The sequence below is a fragment of the Somniosus microcephalus genome, chromosome 13 (assembly GCF_052327205.1).
Source record: "Somniosus microcephalus isolate GS21.2 chromosome 13, FLI_Smic_1.0, whole genome shotgun sequence".
In the NCBI taxonomy this organism is placed as follows: domain Eukaryota; kingdom Metazoa; phylum Chordata; class Chondrichthyes; order Squaliformes; family Somniosidae; genus Somniosus; species Somniosus microcephalus.
The window spans coordinates 143957189-143973270 of NC_140999.1; the positions used below are offsets into that span (position 1 = coordinate 143957189).

At 47.4% G+C, this 16082-nt stretch overlaps 1 pseudogene; it reads left to right on the forward strand.

Annotated features, from left to right (window-relative positions):
- Positions 1 to 16082, forward strand: part of LOC147108632 (uncharacterized) — a 102381-nt pseudogene that overhangs the window by 31068 nt on the left and 55231 nt on the right.

A 16082-nucleotide genomic window follows, 5' to 3' on the forward strand; every position in this document is an offset into this window, starting at 1 on the left:
ATCACCAAATTTATCAGTATGCTATCATGTTAGAATTCAAAACATATGGCACAGGTCTCTTTACTTTTAACACTGTAATATTCACCTATATATTGCAGACTTTGAGGATAAAGCAGACTGGAGATGATTTAAATGGAACTAGCAATCACAAGTCAAATAACTTGCTTCAAATTAATAAGTGTTTTAAATAGCTTCAAACTTACGGATTCTAGCTTTCAGTATGCATTACACTAATATTTTTAATATTCCTCGTTCAGTCATTTCTCCCTCCTCCCACGCACTGCCAAGAGCTGCAACACAATTTGTTTTTAACTTCATTGCCAGCCTGACCAGGTTAATAGACTAGATTACATAGAATTTACAGCACAGAAACAGGCCCAACTGGTCCATGCTGGTGTTTATGCTCCACACAAACCTCCTTCCACCCTACATCATCTTATCTTATCAGCATATCCTTCTATCCCTTTCTCCCTCATGTACTTATCTAGCTTCTCCTGCATTCCTTATTGGATTTATTAGTGACTAAGGCCGCAAATTTAATTGGCCTCAGAGGGCGGGTTTGGAGGCGGGTCTGTTGCGAAAATCGGAAAAATTGCCAACGGGCTGTGAACCCGCCACCATCCCGCCTCCACGCGACTTTGGCAAGTGTTGGGTCAGCCGCTCCTGAACTGACCCGACACCAAACGGCGGGAGAGGCAGTTTGCAGATGATACTAAGATGGGGGGGGGAAAGTAGTGAGTGAGGAGGACATAAAAAACCTTCAAGGGGACATAGACAGGCTAAGTAAGTGGGCAGAGATTTGGCAGATGGAATACAATACTGGAAAGTGTGAGGTTATGCACTTTGGCAGGAAAAATCGTAGAGCAAGTTATTACCTTAATAGCAAGAAACTTTAAAGTACTGAAGTACAAAGGGATCTGGGGGTCCTGGTGCACGAAACTCAAAAGGTTAGTATGCAGGTGCAGCAAGTGATTAAGAAGGCCAATGGAATGTTGGCTTTCATTGCTAGGGGGATAGAATATAAAAATAGGGAGGTATTGCTTCAATTGTACAAGGTATTGGTGAGACCGCACCTGGAATACTGCGTACAGTTTTGGTGTCCATACTTAAGAAAGGACATACTTGCTCTCGAGTCAGTACAAAGAAGGTTCACTCGGTTAATCCCGGGGATGAGGGGATGGACATATGAGGAGAGGTTGAGTAGATTGGGACTCTACTCATTGGAGTTCAGAAGAATGAGAGGCGATCTTATTGAAACATATAAGATTGTGAAGGGGTTGGATCGGGTGGATGCGGGGAAGATGTTCCCGATGATGGGTGAAACTAGAACTAGGGGGCATAGTCTTAGAATAAGGGGCTGCTCTTTCAAAACTGAGATGAGGAGGAACTACTTCACTCAGAGGGTGGTAGGTCCATGGAATATGCTGCCCCAAAAAGCTGTAGAAGCTACATCATTACATAAATTTAAAACAGAAATAGACAGTTTCCTAGAAGTAAAGGGAATTAAGGGTTACAGGGAGCGGGCAGGAATTTGGACATGAGTCTAGGTTCGGATCGGTCATGGCCCTGTGGGTAGTGGAGCGGGCCCAGGGGCTGTGTAGCCTGATCCTGCTCCTATTTCGTGTGTCTAATTCTGTTAGATTCAGGAGATGGTTCTGTGATAGTGGATTTGCGGTTAGGATCAGATCAGCCATGATCTTATTGAATGGCGGAGCAGGCTCGAGGGGCCGATTGGCCTGCTCCTGCTCCTATTTCTTATGTTCTTATGTTCTTAAGGCAGTTAACAGCTTGTTAACTGCCTGGATAATCCTATTTTAACTGTCTGTTCAGATTTTGCAGGCTTCCCAAGGGTGCAGGGTGTTGTAGACTGCACACATGTGGCCATTAGGGCACCCCATCATAGAGCAAACCATCGGCTTGCTCAAAATGTGATTCCGATGCCTCGACAGATTTGGTGGAGCCCTGCAGTATGCACCAGCTAGGGTGTCCAGAATCATCATCGTCTGCTGTGCCCTGCACAACATCGCACAGCAGCATAGCTTAGCGCTGCCTGAGGAACAAGTGGCTCAGCACAGAGCCCCCTCAGAAGAAGAGGGGGAGGACGAAGAGGAGGAGGAAGAGGATGAGGAGGAGGCTGAGGAGGAGGAGGAGGATGAGAACGAGGAGGAGTGCTTTGCAGGGCCGGATGTGGCCAATGCAGCAGCACTCGAGCACATTGCTGGCCTTCACGCAAGGGATGCACTCATCCATGCCAGATTCGCTAAGCTTACGCTTCAACCACAGGTGGCTGACATATGGCTATGAATGTGTGGATGACCTTCTTAACACGTCATACATTATCTCTCCAATAAAGGTGCTTTCCTATCACTCTCAGCACCATTACAAATGCAGGTCGCCCTGAGGCCTCAATGTGCAACTTCCAGTTACCAGAACACAGAGGCCAGAACTTCAACTGTTTGCCATCACTTTTGTTTAATATCATTACAAATGGATGACAATTGAAAATATACAACAGAACAAAACACCCAAGTGACTACCCTTGTGACTATTTGTGTGTTAACTTTCTCTTACGCGTGCTTCTACGGGGTGCGTCACTTGTGGCTTCAGCAGATGTAGAGGCACCTTGCTCACTTTGATGCTGCCCCTGCTCAGATGCCTTTGGTGGGCGTCCTCTGGGTTTGGGAGCCTGTGAGGGCTCCTCCACAGTCTGCTCTTCCTATGGCTGTGCAGGGGCTGAGACGGCCATCTCAGTTGGGTGAGGACTCTGGAGCTCTGACCAAGGGCTCCGCAGTGGCATGGTCGTGTGAGCACTTGGAGAGGAGCCCACACTTCCTGGTTGTTGACCACCAACATCCCTCTCATGGGTCACCCGCACTTCACTGCTAGCAAGTGGCTGGAGAGCATCTTGCTGCACATCAGTGGGGCCATGAGGACCCGTTTCTCTACTGACAACCCTCATAATGGGACGTCCATGTACCTCTGGTGTCTCTCCTCAATAGATGCCCATCTATCTTCCATAGCAGACCATCTATATAGAAGAGTCACGATGTTCTCATGTGTCTGGTGATTTATGTCCTCCACGGAGGTTGCCACCCTTTCCATGGCAACACGTTCATGCGCCATTGCCTCCACAAAGGCAGTGCTCATGTTGGAGATGGACTCCTCCATTCTCCCCACACTCGCAGTTACCCTGGAGGCAAACCCTGTCAGAGACTCCTGCACTTGTTCCTGGAGTTCCAGCACCACTCTCTTTCTGGATGGCTCCAGAGGCACAGCATCTACATGCAGCTCAGCAGAGCTAGGAGCGCCCTGCGGCCTCCAATGAGGACTCTCTACTGCTGTCGCTGTCTCCACCATCTGCTGGTGCTCAATTGTGGGTTGTGATACACCAGGTGACAGCATTACTCTATGTCGTGAAGGCCCCGCCGAGGTGTGTGTATCTGCGCTGGTGCTGGGTGCGCTAATTTCTGCTGACATTGCTCCCTCAGAGGCTGCAGGTTCCTCTGAGGAGTCGTCCGGCTCTTCCTCCTGGACAGTGGGGAGGGGGGTGGCATCGATGGTCCTGTGGGAGAATAAAGGCAAGGCATGAGTTAGACATCTGATTTTTAGGTAGCAGACACATCCTATTGTGAAGATGAGCCAAAGTCAATCTCCATGAACATCATATGCCATTGCAGTCAATCATGAAATCTAAATGCGAGGGAGGAAAATCTATTCTGTCACCAGCTTCGTCTAGTGTGCCTGTCTCTCTGTCCCCCACTTCCAGCTCCTTGCCACCTCCCACAATCTTATGCGCAGCCTCCTCAGTACTTGTCAATGTCACCAAGGATGGAGGCCCTCCTCCTGTCTTTGCTCTCTCCCTCTTATTGTGGGCTATCTTTTCCTGCAAGGAAGGACACAAGTGGAGTTTCAGCGAGAGTGATGGAGTGACTGTGAAGAATCCATAACATTGAAGCTTAGAGGGAGACCAAGATAGAGTGAGGTGCCAAGAAGAAGCTGCCTCCATGTGCATTGTTAGTTGTTGTCATTGCATAACAGTGAGAGCGAGTGTGAGGGGTGCATTGTAGGATGGTGAAGGGATTCAGTACAGAGAGAGAGAGGATAGGTAAGGGTGCAAGGGAAGTAAGGGTAAGGTGGGATGTAGAGGAGTAGGTTTACAAAGCAGAGTGCTGGTGATGAGAAGAGAAAGGAAGCAGATTGAAGGTAAGTATGATGCGATACTCACTTTTGCTGATCGCAGAAGATCATTAAACCGTTTCCTGCACTGGATCCAGGTGTGTGAACAAATGGACCTTGCGCTGACCTCATCAGCAATGTGCAGCCAGGCTGCCTTTTGTTTGCTGAGGAGGCTTTCTCCGGCCATCAGGAGGGAACAGAATCTCCCTGCGCCCTCTTACTCCCTCCACAAGAGTTTGGAGTGAGTCCTCATAAAACCGTGGAGCAGCCTTGGCTTTTGCAGCACTCATTGTAGCCTGGGCCCATTCAAACACAAGCAGAAACGAGAAATGAAAGGCTGAGGCTGCATGGGCCCCTTAAAAACAACTGCAGCAATGACATCATCAGAGGTGACTAACAGACCCGATCCCACTCATTGGACCGGTCAGCGCGCATGATGGGACTTAGATTCAAATCTCAATTCGGGAATGGCTGAAAGTGGCAGCGGGGACGGAACCTGCCCACCAGGCAACCCGCCTCCTTTTAAATTCGCGGCCTATCTTATTTTTATGACCCCTAGTTTTGGACTCCCCTCATAAGTGGAAACATCATCTTCTATTCTATCAAACCCTTCATAATTTTAAAGACCTTTATTAGGTCACCCCTCAGCCTTCTCCTTTCTATTGAAAAGAGCCCCAGTCTGTTCAGTCTTTCCTGATTGTTATAACATCTCAGTTCTGGTATCATCCTTGTAAATCTTATTTGCACCTTCTATATCCTTTTTGTAAAATGGAGACCAGAACTCTGCACAGTACTCGTAAGTGTGGTTTAACTAAGGTTCCATTTAAGTTTAACATAACTTCCCTGCTTTTCCATTCTATTTCTCTAGAAATGAACCCCATGGCTTTGTTTGCATTTTTATGGCCTTATTAACCTGTGTCGCTACTTTTAATGATTCAGGTATCTATCCCTAGATCCCGCTGCTCTACTACCTCATTTAGACTCTTATTTTCAAAGGTGTATGTGGCCTCCTTATTCCTCCTAACAAAATGCACCAGCTCACACTTATCTACATTGAAATTGGCCCGGATTTTGCTGTAATAATAATGCGAGGCTATCAGCACTCGCCTTTATTACAGGGTAAATCTGGTGCCCGCACATACGTATATAAATGCAGAAATCCAGAAGTTGCTGTGAGAAATACCCTGCCCCTCCACAGGGTGCACTGTTGCAGTCCTCGCCGATAGACTTGGCACTGAAATCATTGTAATGGTGTAAACTTGGGGTACTTACCCATTAGTCCAGCACTAAAAATGGCAGAAAAAGTTAGGGCTAGTGCATTCAGGAGTAAGTGAGCTTTAACAGTGTAATAAGTCATAATTACTGGTGAACAACCTCGCTGGCCCTGAAAAAATAATTTTACAAGTGTGGCTTCTCATTCCCTCAGAAGAAAGTTAATGTTGCAGATTTTTAAAAAAAATATATACTTTTTTACTTTTTTGTATCTCTCTTTTATCTTTCCCCCTTAATCAAATCTTTATTTCCCAATCTTTATTTTGCTTCCTGTACATGATTTAAATGTAATTTATATTTCCTGTTTTTTACTTCCTGGTTTGGACTCCACGTGTCTCAGTGAGGATACTTCAATCTGATTGGTTGAAGAGCCTTGCTGTTCCTTGCTCTGTTCACAGACACTACAGATCCCCTGGAGATGATGCCGCACTGAAACAGACGCAGGATTAGTGGAAATCCCCGCTGACAAGCCCGAGAAAAGTCTCTGGGCAACTATACGAGAGGTGAATGTCAAAAGCTGTTCCTTCATCACTGAGAGCAAAATCCGGGCCTATTAAATTTTCCATTTACACGTGTTCTTGTAAATTCTTGCTGTCTTCCTCAGTATTAACTATACCCCTAATCTGGGGTCAACCATCACCAAGAGTGAGTTGACAGTAAGTGGACTTCTGTTTAGAGTCTATAGACCCGATTTTAACTCGGGGCGCAGGTGTAACGGATAAAACAAATGACAAGCTCACATCCCGGTGCTGCATGAGGCCCAGACAGATTTTAACTCCCGCGCCTCATTTCTATGTTGGAGGTTAGTCTCCTGCACCGAATCCAGCAGGAATCACAACCTGGCCGGTAGGAGCAGAATTTTGAGTGGCAGGAGGCTTTTGCCAGATTCAGGTTCAGGGTGGGGGCGGGGGGCGGGGGGGTGGTGGTGGTGGAAATGGGCATAACAGTCGGGGGAGGCCCAAGGTTTCTTGTGGGATGCTCTCTGGGCCACAAGGAAACGACAAAATAAATTAAGTTAGGTTTCTGGATTTCTCTGGTGGCTCTGGCACTCGCTGAGACTCCCATGGCTGAGTCAAAATTGCATCAGGGTGAGTGGCATCTTTATTATTTTTATGTATTCAAGGGTGTTACGTCTGTGTAATAATAAGAAAAGGACTGCAGAGAACGGTACAACAGGTGTTTACTCAACGTGGTTCAAACTGCAACTGAAACAACAGATTACTACTCAGCGTTATATACAGGTGTGGTCACTGCCGGTACTACAGTATACATGAGCTGTAGAAAGTAGTTCCCCCCTTAAAGGTACATACATTACAATTCCTCCCCTTTTAGATTAACAGTACCATAACACTCATTTAACAATTAAATATCAAACTAATTAAAATTAACACTTTTAACATGCAACATTAGCTGAAAATAGTCTATTTATAAATTCAGTCTTTGGGGAGGCTTCCTGATCCTTTCTGGATAGTGCCTTTCCCGAGTGTCTTGCTCTTGGTGCGGAGGCGATTCTGACCCCCTGTCGTCGGTTGGTTCATCAGCTTCCGATGCTGCTGTTTCTGGGGTAGATGCTACCTGTACGTTGGGTTCATCACCAGGTACGTATGGGCGAGCTATGGGGTTGATTCGTTCCTGTGACTCTAGGATCTGGTCAGCATGGCGTCTCACGATGCTCTCCCCAACGTCCACTGTGTACATTAGTGGCCCCTGCCGTGTGCATATCGTTCCTGGTTGCCATTTCTCTGTTCGGTAGTCGCGGGCCAAGGCTGGTTGCCCTACATTGAAGCTCCTTGGCAGCTTCTCATTGATGTGCCGGAATTGCTTACTCTCAACATCTCTTCGTACATTTGGTCTGAGCAAATCCAGACGAGATCTCAACCTTCGGTTAAAGAACATCATGGCCGGGGCCTGGTGGGTGACTGCAGGTGTTGCATTTCTGTAGGCTAACAGGAAATTGTCCACCTTATGCTGCAGTGGAATGTCATCATCGCACATGGCCTTTACTGCTTTTTTAAAGGTTTATACAAACCTCTCAGCCAATCCATTTGTGGCTGGATGATACAGGGCGGATGTATAATGCCTTACCCCATTCCTTTTCATAAATCTTCGAAACTCTTCGGACACAAACTGTGGTCCGTTATCAGAGCAAATCTGCTCTGGCAAGCCGTTCCTGGCAAAAATGGTCCGTAGGACTGCAATAGTTTTCTCCGTGGTGGTGGAGGACATTTTGATCACCTCAGGCCATTTCGAGTGCGCATCCACGGCTATTAAAAACATTGAGTCCATGAATGGAACAGCAAAATCAATATGCACCCGTTGCCATGGAGATGAGGGCCACTCCCATGGGTGTAGAGGGGCATGTGGTGGTGCATTTTGGACCTTCTGGCATCCTGAGCAGCTCTTTGTCAGGTCCTCGATTTGCTGATCGATCCTCGGCCACCACACATAAGCCCTAGCAAGGCTTTTCATTTTCACCCCTCCCAGATGACCTTCGTGAAGCTCATTGAGCACTCTCTTCCTTAACTTGGGCGGAATTACCACTCGGGATCCACACATCAGTTCAGTGGGTGTAGTACGGTAGACAAATTCGGCAAGAACTTATGGTAGTAGTTCACCAGCCCGAGGAACGACCTCAGTTGTGACACATTTTCTGGTGCTGGAGCCTTGACTACTGCCTCAATCTTTTCAGGGGACTTATGTAACCCCTCTTTATCAATAACGTGGCCACAATACGAGATCTGCTTCTGGAAAAACTCGCATTTGTGGCGATTAGCTCGGAGCCCATATTCCTTCAATCTAGTGAGCACCTGCTCCAGGTTGGCGAGGTATTCACTGTCATTTTCGCCCGTGACCAGGATGTCATCCAAATAACACTGGGTCCCTGGAATCCCTTGCAGGACTTGTTCCATTGCCCTTTGCCAAATAGCCGGAGCTGATGCTACCCTGAACACCAGCCGGTTGTATTGGTAGAGACCTTTATGAGTGTTGATCGTGAGGTACTGTTTCGAGGCTTCTTCTACCTCCATTTGCAGGTACGCCTGGGCCAGATCAATCTTAGTGAAGCGTTTCCCTCCAGATAGTGAGGCGAAAATATCTTCAATCCGCGGAAGCGGATATTGTACAGTGTGAAGGGTTGGGTTCACTGTCACCTTAAAGTCCCCACAGATGTGAAACTTCTTTGGTTCCCCAGGCATATTACTCAACGACCTCTTCATTACAGGAACGATGGGTGTAGTCCACTCGCTCCAGTCCACTTTGGACAGTACTCCTGAATGTTCCAAACCTTCCAGCTCTGCTTCGACGGCTGGGCAGATCGCATAAGTTACCGGTCTGGCCTTAAAAAACTTTGGGCTTGCATTTTCCTCTATTTTGATCATCGCTGTTATGCCTTTTAGTGTTCCGAGTCCCTGCTGGAACACTTCTTGTGCGTCAGTTAGCATTTTTGACAGTCGTCCAGGTGGGACGTCGTCATCCTTTTTGGCATCTACAGTCAGTGCTTGTATGGAATGCCAATCTAGCTGTATCTTCCGGATCCATTCACGTCCTAGTAGTGGTGGTCCTCCATCTGGCAATACATATAGGTCCATTTTTGGTGTTTCCTTGCCATTATATATAACGTTCACCCTTATTTTTCCTTTGGGGTAGACTTTTTGCCCCATGTACATCTTCAAGACAATCTTTGTATCTCTCAAGGGTATATGTGAGAATAGACGCTTGTAGTCCCTTCGGTTTATGACTGTTAGGGCTGACCCTGTGTCCAATTCCATTTTCACTTGGACTCCTGCTATCTTGAGCGTGACCCAGATAGTTTGGTGATCCTCCGTTTTGATCACATTATGCAGTTTCAGACAACCCAGCTCCTTGCTTCCGGAGTCTGTATCACTCTTCTGTTCCTCTGAACTACTCTCCGTCACCTTATGTACCTTCTTGTACTTCTCCTGTGGAGATTTCTTGCTGCTGGTTTTCTTTCCCGACCTGCAGACTCTTGCTATGTGTCCTACTTTTCCACACTGTCTGCACACTTTATCCTTGAACGAGCAATCATTATGGTCGTGTGTTGTTCTGCTGCAGTGATAGCACTTCACTGTTCCGTATGACATTTCATTTGTGCCATATTCTTGCGGTCTCCGTTGTATCTCTGCAGCGCCCCATGCTGCTGCTTCATGTGATACTGCAATGCTGAAAGCCTTGTCCAGCGTAAGATCCTTTTCTGATAGAAGCCGTTTCTGGGTTCCTTCACTTTGAAGCCCACACACAAACTTGTCCCTTAAAGTATCTGCTAGTCCCGTTCCAAACTGGCAGTGTTTCGATAGCTTGCGCAGTTCCGTTAAATACTCAGCATTACTTTCATCTTTATGCTGGTTCCTTTTGTGAAACTTAAATCTTTCTGCTATCAGCAGCGGTGTGGGGTTTAAGTGGCCCTGTAGGATTGACACTATGTTTTCAAAATCCTTTTCTACTGGCTTCTCTGGGGTTACTAGGTTTCGTAGTAAGCCATATGTTTTTGCACCCATTGAATTCAACAATACCAGCGCTTTCTTGTCATCTGGCACTTCATTCGCCTTGCAGTATACTTCTATACGTTCGACATATGTCGTCCAATCTTCGACTTCATTGTCGAACGCTGTGATACTGCCACTCTTCGGCATTTTTGGATGTGGTTAGACTGGCTTAAAATGGCGTCTCCCACGCTTTTCTTTCTTCCCTGCTGCGGCTTAAAATGGCATCTCCCACGCTGCTGCCAACGCCGCTCTTGGCGGTCCTCGTGGCAAATGGCGATGCCCTGTGGGTTTCGTGCGCTGCTCCTGCACTGCTGCCAACGCCGCTCTCTGCGGTCCTCGTGGCAATGGAAGCGCCTCGCGTTTTCCTGCGCGCCTCTCTCCCCCATTGACGCTGCTCAGCCCTTGACCACCGGCTGCGCTCTGCTCTCTCTCGCCTCTCTCCCCCGTTGACGCCGCTCGGTCCTGAACACCGGCTGCACCCTGTGCGCTGCGCCCTCTCTCTCTCCCCCGTCGACATGCTCGGCCTTTTTCTGTGCCGCTCGGTCGGGCTCTAGCCCGTCGCTGTCCAGGAAGGGTCTGCACAGTACCTGTTGCCAGCCCGTTTCGCTGGACCACCGTGACTGGAAAGCCAAGCCTGGCTCTCGACAGCCTCCCCTGCGATGCTCAAATCTCCGCTGGATGACTGGGCGGTTGCCCGTGGTCGACGCCCCTGCTTCTGGACTCGACCTTCTTCCACTGTTCTCCAGGAGTGAATCCCTGGGAGGTGATGCAGAGTTGCAGGTAGGTTTGAACTTGCTCGTCGCCACTGTTACATCCATCTAATAATAAGAAAAGGACTGCAGAGAACGATACAACAGGTGCTTACTCAACGTGGTTCAAACTGCAACTGAAACAACAGATTACTACTCAGCGTTATATACAGGTGTGGTCACTGCCGGTACTACAGTATACATGAGCTGTAGAAAGTATTTCCCCCCTTAAAGGTACATACATTACAAAGGGAATAGGGAAATATATGGGGGTAACTTTCAATTTCGGTGGAACGTAAACTGGCAGTGTTGAATTGGCTACTCGTTATACCATTGTTCCCCAAAATGCTTGGATTCTGAGCCAGGACGAAATGGTAAGCATCAACGTGCCATGCTGGCCACATTCTGTACAGCACTCATCTTACCGAGGGAGGCAGAATCTTTGAATTTATGAGGTATATGGTTAGTTAAGTGTATGAATTGGTGTTGGCCCTCATGTTGTGATTTGTGAGCTTCCAGAATTACCTCTCTATCTTGTTTTTTGGTGACCTATATCTCACTTCCACACAATGGGAAGATTGGAAGCTTGTGACCAGAGTCTCCGCAATTTGCAGTCTTACTTTCCTCAGTTACCTAGGATGCATCCCATCCTGACCGGGTAAATTTTCTACTTTGAGGACTGCCAACCTTTTAAGTACCTCCTCTTTCTCTATTTTTATCTAATCCAATATCGCTACAGCCTCCTCCTTTACTATTACATTGGCAGCATCCTCTTCTCTAGTGAAGACATATGCAAAGTACTCATTTAGTACCTCAGCCATACCCTCTGCCTCTGCAAGAATATTTCCTATTTGGTCCTTAACCAGCCCCACCTTTCCTTTGACTACCCTTTTACTGTTTATGTGTTTCATAAAAGACTTTTGGGTTCCCTTTTATGTTAGCCGTTATTCTCACTTTCACTCTCTTGCCCCTCTTATTCACTTTTTTAGATCTCCTCCGTACTTTCTATGTTCAGCTTGGTTCTCTACTGTATTATGAACCTTACATTTGTCATAAGGCTCCCTTTTCTGTCACTTAAATGTAGCAGGGTACATATCTGGTGGGTGGCTCAGGATCACAGTGGGATCACAGCAGGGAAGTTGCGACAGCTATATGTTTCGGTCCATTTACTTGACAGACCAACTCTGCAATGCTTGAAAATGGGATGTGTTTTGTAAAGAATATCCAAGTTAAGAGGCCAGAAACAAAAATATTTTGAAAATCAAAGGAGAAACAAGAATATTTTTTACCTGTTTAGTCCCTTTAACTAACACCTCTACCTGAAACAGCTGAGCCTGGCAAAACAGTAAGCCTGTTTTGTACAAGAGTACATAGGGGGAGAAATTAATTATAGCCCAGGAATGGGTGCTAACTTTAGAAAAGTTTGAGAATTAGCACCAGGCACTAATGATTCAGACTACCTGCAAATTTAAGTCTCATTGCACAAAGAAAGGATTGGAGCACTAAATCAAGCGCTAATGGCCTAGCTCAGTGGCATTAAACTTGAAGCGCTGACCAATATCTGGTGCAGCCTAATCACAAGTCATCATTGCCACAGGCTCATTCCAGTTCTTAAAGGGGAGGTTCATTGATGTGGCAGAGCCTCATTCTCAGCATTACTGGCTGTCAACACTCACCCACCAACAATCTGTACCTATCAACACTCACACCCATATCTCACACCTTGCACACAATGACAGCTATTTAAATACGGCAGGCACATCACCCAAACACATTGCTCCACAATCACACACACTTTCTATTGCAGGCCAAGGTGGTGCACAACAGGAGGGAGCAGGAGCGTACATGCATGGGACAAGCTGACACCCAACCACTGTCTGAGCTGGAGACTCGAGTGCTGCAGATTATTGGGCACCAGATGGTGGGCGCCGTGGCCACCGGTGAAGTTGACCCCCTTGGGGAAACAACGGTATGTTCATCCCTACTCCTCCTTCTCACACCCCACTTCCCCCTCACCCCACAAGCATTTCGCACTTTCCAACTAATCATCCTGTCTCCACGCATTTCTCCCTACCTGCTCCCCATCCCCTCACTTTAACCTGACTCTTGGGCTCTCAGATAATCAGCAAACACCTGAGGACCTGTCCCTGAGGGCACCGTTGAGTGCGGGGCGGGAGAAGAGGAGGAGGAAGAAGACACCGCGTCACTGCATGTCTCACCCGCAGGCACCAGCTCAAATACTGGCACTACGCATTCTTTAGAGGCTAGTATAGTAGCGGGATCTGCACAGGGTGATGTACTGGGGATGAGTGGGCTACAGCAAGGCCAGGGAGAAAGGGTAACTCGGGGGCCAGCTCCCCAGAGGGTGAGTTCGCGCATGACTTCTGCTGCACAGGACTCAGATAAGCACCTTGATGGGGAGGTGTTTAGAAGAAGGGTGATGGGCATGCACATGGAGATGATAGCTGCAATGGCAAGGATGCCCGAGAGTCTGTCGGCAATGATAAGGAGTGTGGAGGAGTCCAGCTCCAACATTGCACAAGGCTCTGTGCACACCATGGAGCCCATCATTTGCAGCCTGCAAAGGATGGTAGACTCCCAGAGAGACCGTGGCGACCCAGACCTGATGCCACGTATGATGGGCGATCTGGCAGCTTCCATTGCCGCACAGGCGGAAGCGATGTAACGTCTTAGTATGTAATGCAGTCTATGCTTGGTGGCATCCAATCTCAAACTACTCTCATGCAGTCTAAGCTTGATGCCACGCAAACTCTATCTGCTGCCATCGTAGCTGGGTCTACTACCGTCAACCGGGGCTTTCACAGTGTCGCAGCAGGCCAGTAATCTGTGCTCCAACAGATTGGTAGTGATGCTGAGGTGCTGCCCTGGGGGAGTGGCAGTGGGTCAGTGGAGCAGGAACCTGCTGTGATCTCTCAGGTTGATAGCATTCCTGCTCCCACCACTGACACTCCACCATTGCCTTGTCACTGCCTGTCATCCAGCCAGCCCAGATTGCTGCCGCCCATGCTGAGGTGATGCAGTCTACAGTCAGCCCTTCCAGGCCCAGAGCTGGTCGAGGGCGTCCTGCAAGGCCATCTGAAGTCTCCTGCATGGACACTCAGCAGCCTTCCGCCAGCCGTGCTGCAGCCACTGGGCCAACACTTCATAGGAGCACTAGAGTAGGCAAAGACACAGTAAGGAGAGGCACCAAGGGATTGCACAAGTGTGAATAGTTCTTGCGTAAATATGTGTTCACTGATTATTGATAAATTTATTAATTCAGTTTGGATTATTTTGTGGTCTCTCTCATTTCAGCTTAGCGCTGTGATATGGCCTGCGACAGGGATAGAATGATGGGGATGTGGTGAACAACGGGCATCTGGGGTTTAATTTATTCGAGCCGCAGTCTGATGAGCTGGTCACGACCGACCTTCCGGAAGGCCGATTGAGTGGCTGCCTCCTCCCTCGCTCCTGTTCCTCCTCGTAGTCCTCTTCGTCTTCCTCTTCCTCCTCATCCTTCTCCTCCTGCTCTCTCTCTTCCTCCTCCTAAGGTGGTCCTGCAATCCCTGGTGGCAAGGGCTGGGCCCTCATGATGGCCAAGTTGTGGAGCATGCAGCAAATCACCACAAAATGGGACACCTGCTCCACCGCGTACTGGAAGGCTCCTCCCGATTGGTCAAGGCAGTGGAACTGTTGCTTGAGCAAATGGATGGTCTGCGTGATGACGTTCCTGGTGGCAGCATGGCTCTCATTATATGAGTGCTGGGCATGAGTGTTGGGGTTGCAGAGGGGAGTCATGAGCCAGGTGCAGAGTGGATAGACCTTGTCTCTGACCAGCCAGCCACGAGCTTGATGTGGTGGCTGAAAGAGTGCTGGCGCAGGATGAAGGCATTGTGGCTTCTGCCAGGATAGCGGGCATTTACATTGAGGATTCGCTATGAAGGAATAAGCCATATAACCTATTCAGAAAAATACACCATTCTATGAAAGAATTGTGGCCTTATTAAAACATGACAAACTGGGTCTGGAAATCTAGAAAACTAACTATGAAAAAGCTGTGATAGCATTCTGGCTATTGAGATAAGATAGTTGTTGACACTGAATCAATAACCTTATTGAAACAGAAGGTTAAAGGCTCCTGACAGTCTGAACCTTTGGGAACAAGACAATAGTTCACCCTGTACAAGGTGTTCTAATTTACACCTCGTAAAGAAGCACATAAAAGTAACAAACATCTGCCTTCGTAAAAATGATACCAAGTAAAACGCACCTGCTGTTACACTGTTTTTTATGATAAACTTAGAACACCTAGAGGAGAGACATGGTTCTGTAGTGCTACCAGCTGAGGTGACTGTAAGAATTGCAGGGGTCAGCAGAAAAATGACTAGAGATAATTAGCTTACATCAGCAGAAAACCTTAAAGGAAATACCACTGGAAAAGGGTATAAATATTGAACTCTCAAATGGGATAGTAGACTCGCTGTAAAGGGGCAAAGCGATTCTCGACTTCAGAGGCAGCTCTGTATGTCTCCAACTCTTTGTACCTCAGGGATCAAAGGTACTGTATTTGATTTTGGTGGATATCCTGTAGAAAACTAAGAACTGTAAAACTGTAGCGAAGTTAAGATTTGAGAGTAAGGATCTCTGATAATAAGATTGTAAAGCTTTCTCTTTTTGGAACTGTTAATGTTGTGATTGACTCACCAACTGCAAATTATATGTCGGTTCTTTAATAAATCTATATATTTTTAAAATTGTCCCACATAATACTTCTGTATCAAACTAGCAAACTCAATCTCTGTACACTCTTTGGTGAGGAGTTGCAGAATTCTGGGGGAGTTTTCCAGAACCTCATAATATCCGGAACGTTACAGTCTAGCTAAACTTATTAAAAGTGCTATCTGGAGGACGGTAACATTTTCAGGTTGTTCCTTTCCTTTAGGGAGAGATAGTTCGGATCTTTAGACCCAATTAAGCGTCTTTAGGATTCGGTTACCTCAAACTTTAGTTGAAAGTGAACGTCTGAGGAATACGCCATATCCGGGGTAGCCCTAAAGGGGCTAGGACTAGTAATAATCCCTTCATCGCTGTGTGTGGTCGCACACCAACTGCATATTAAGTGAGTGGTAGCCTTTACTGTTATGGAAGATCTTAGGACTGTTATGCGGTGATCGCAAAGCCACGTGGGTGCAGTCAATGGCACCCTGCACCATGGGGAATCCTGCTATCCTGGCAAAGCCCAATGCACATTCATCCTGCTTCTCTCTGGTGATGGGGAAGGAAATCTACTCCCTTCTTCTACTGTAGAGAGTCTCTGTGACCTCCCGGATGCAGCGATGGACGGCGAACTGCGAGATGTTAGCTATATCTCCTGCTGCAGACT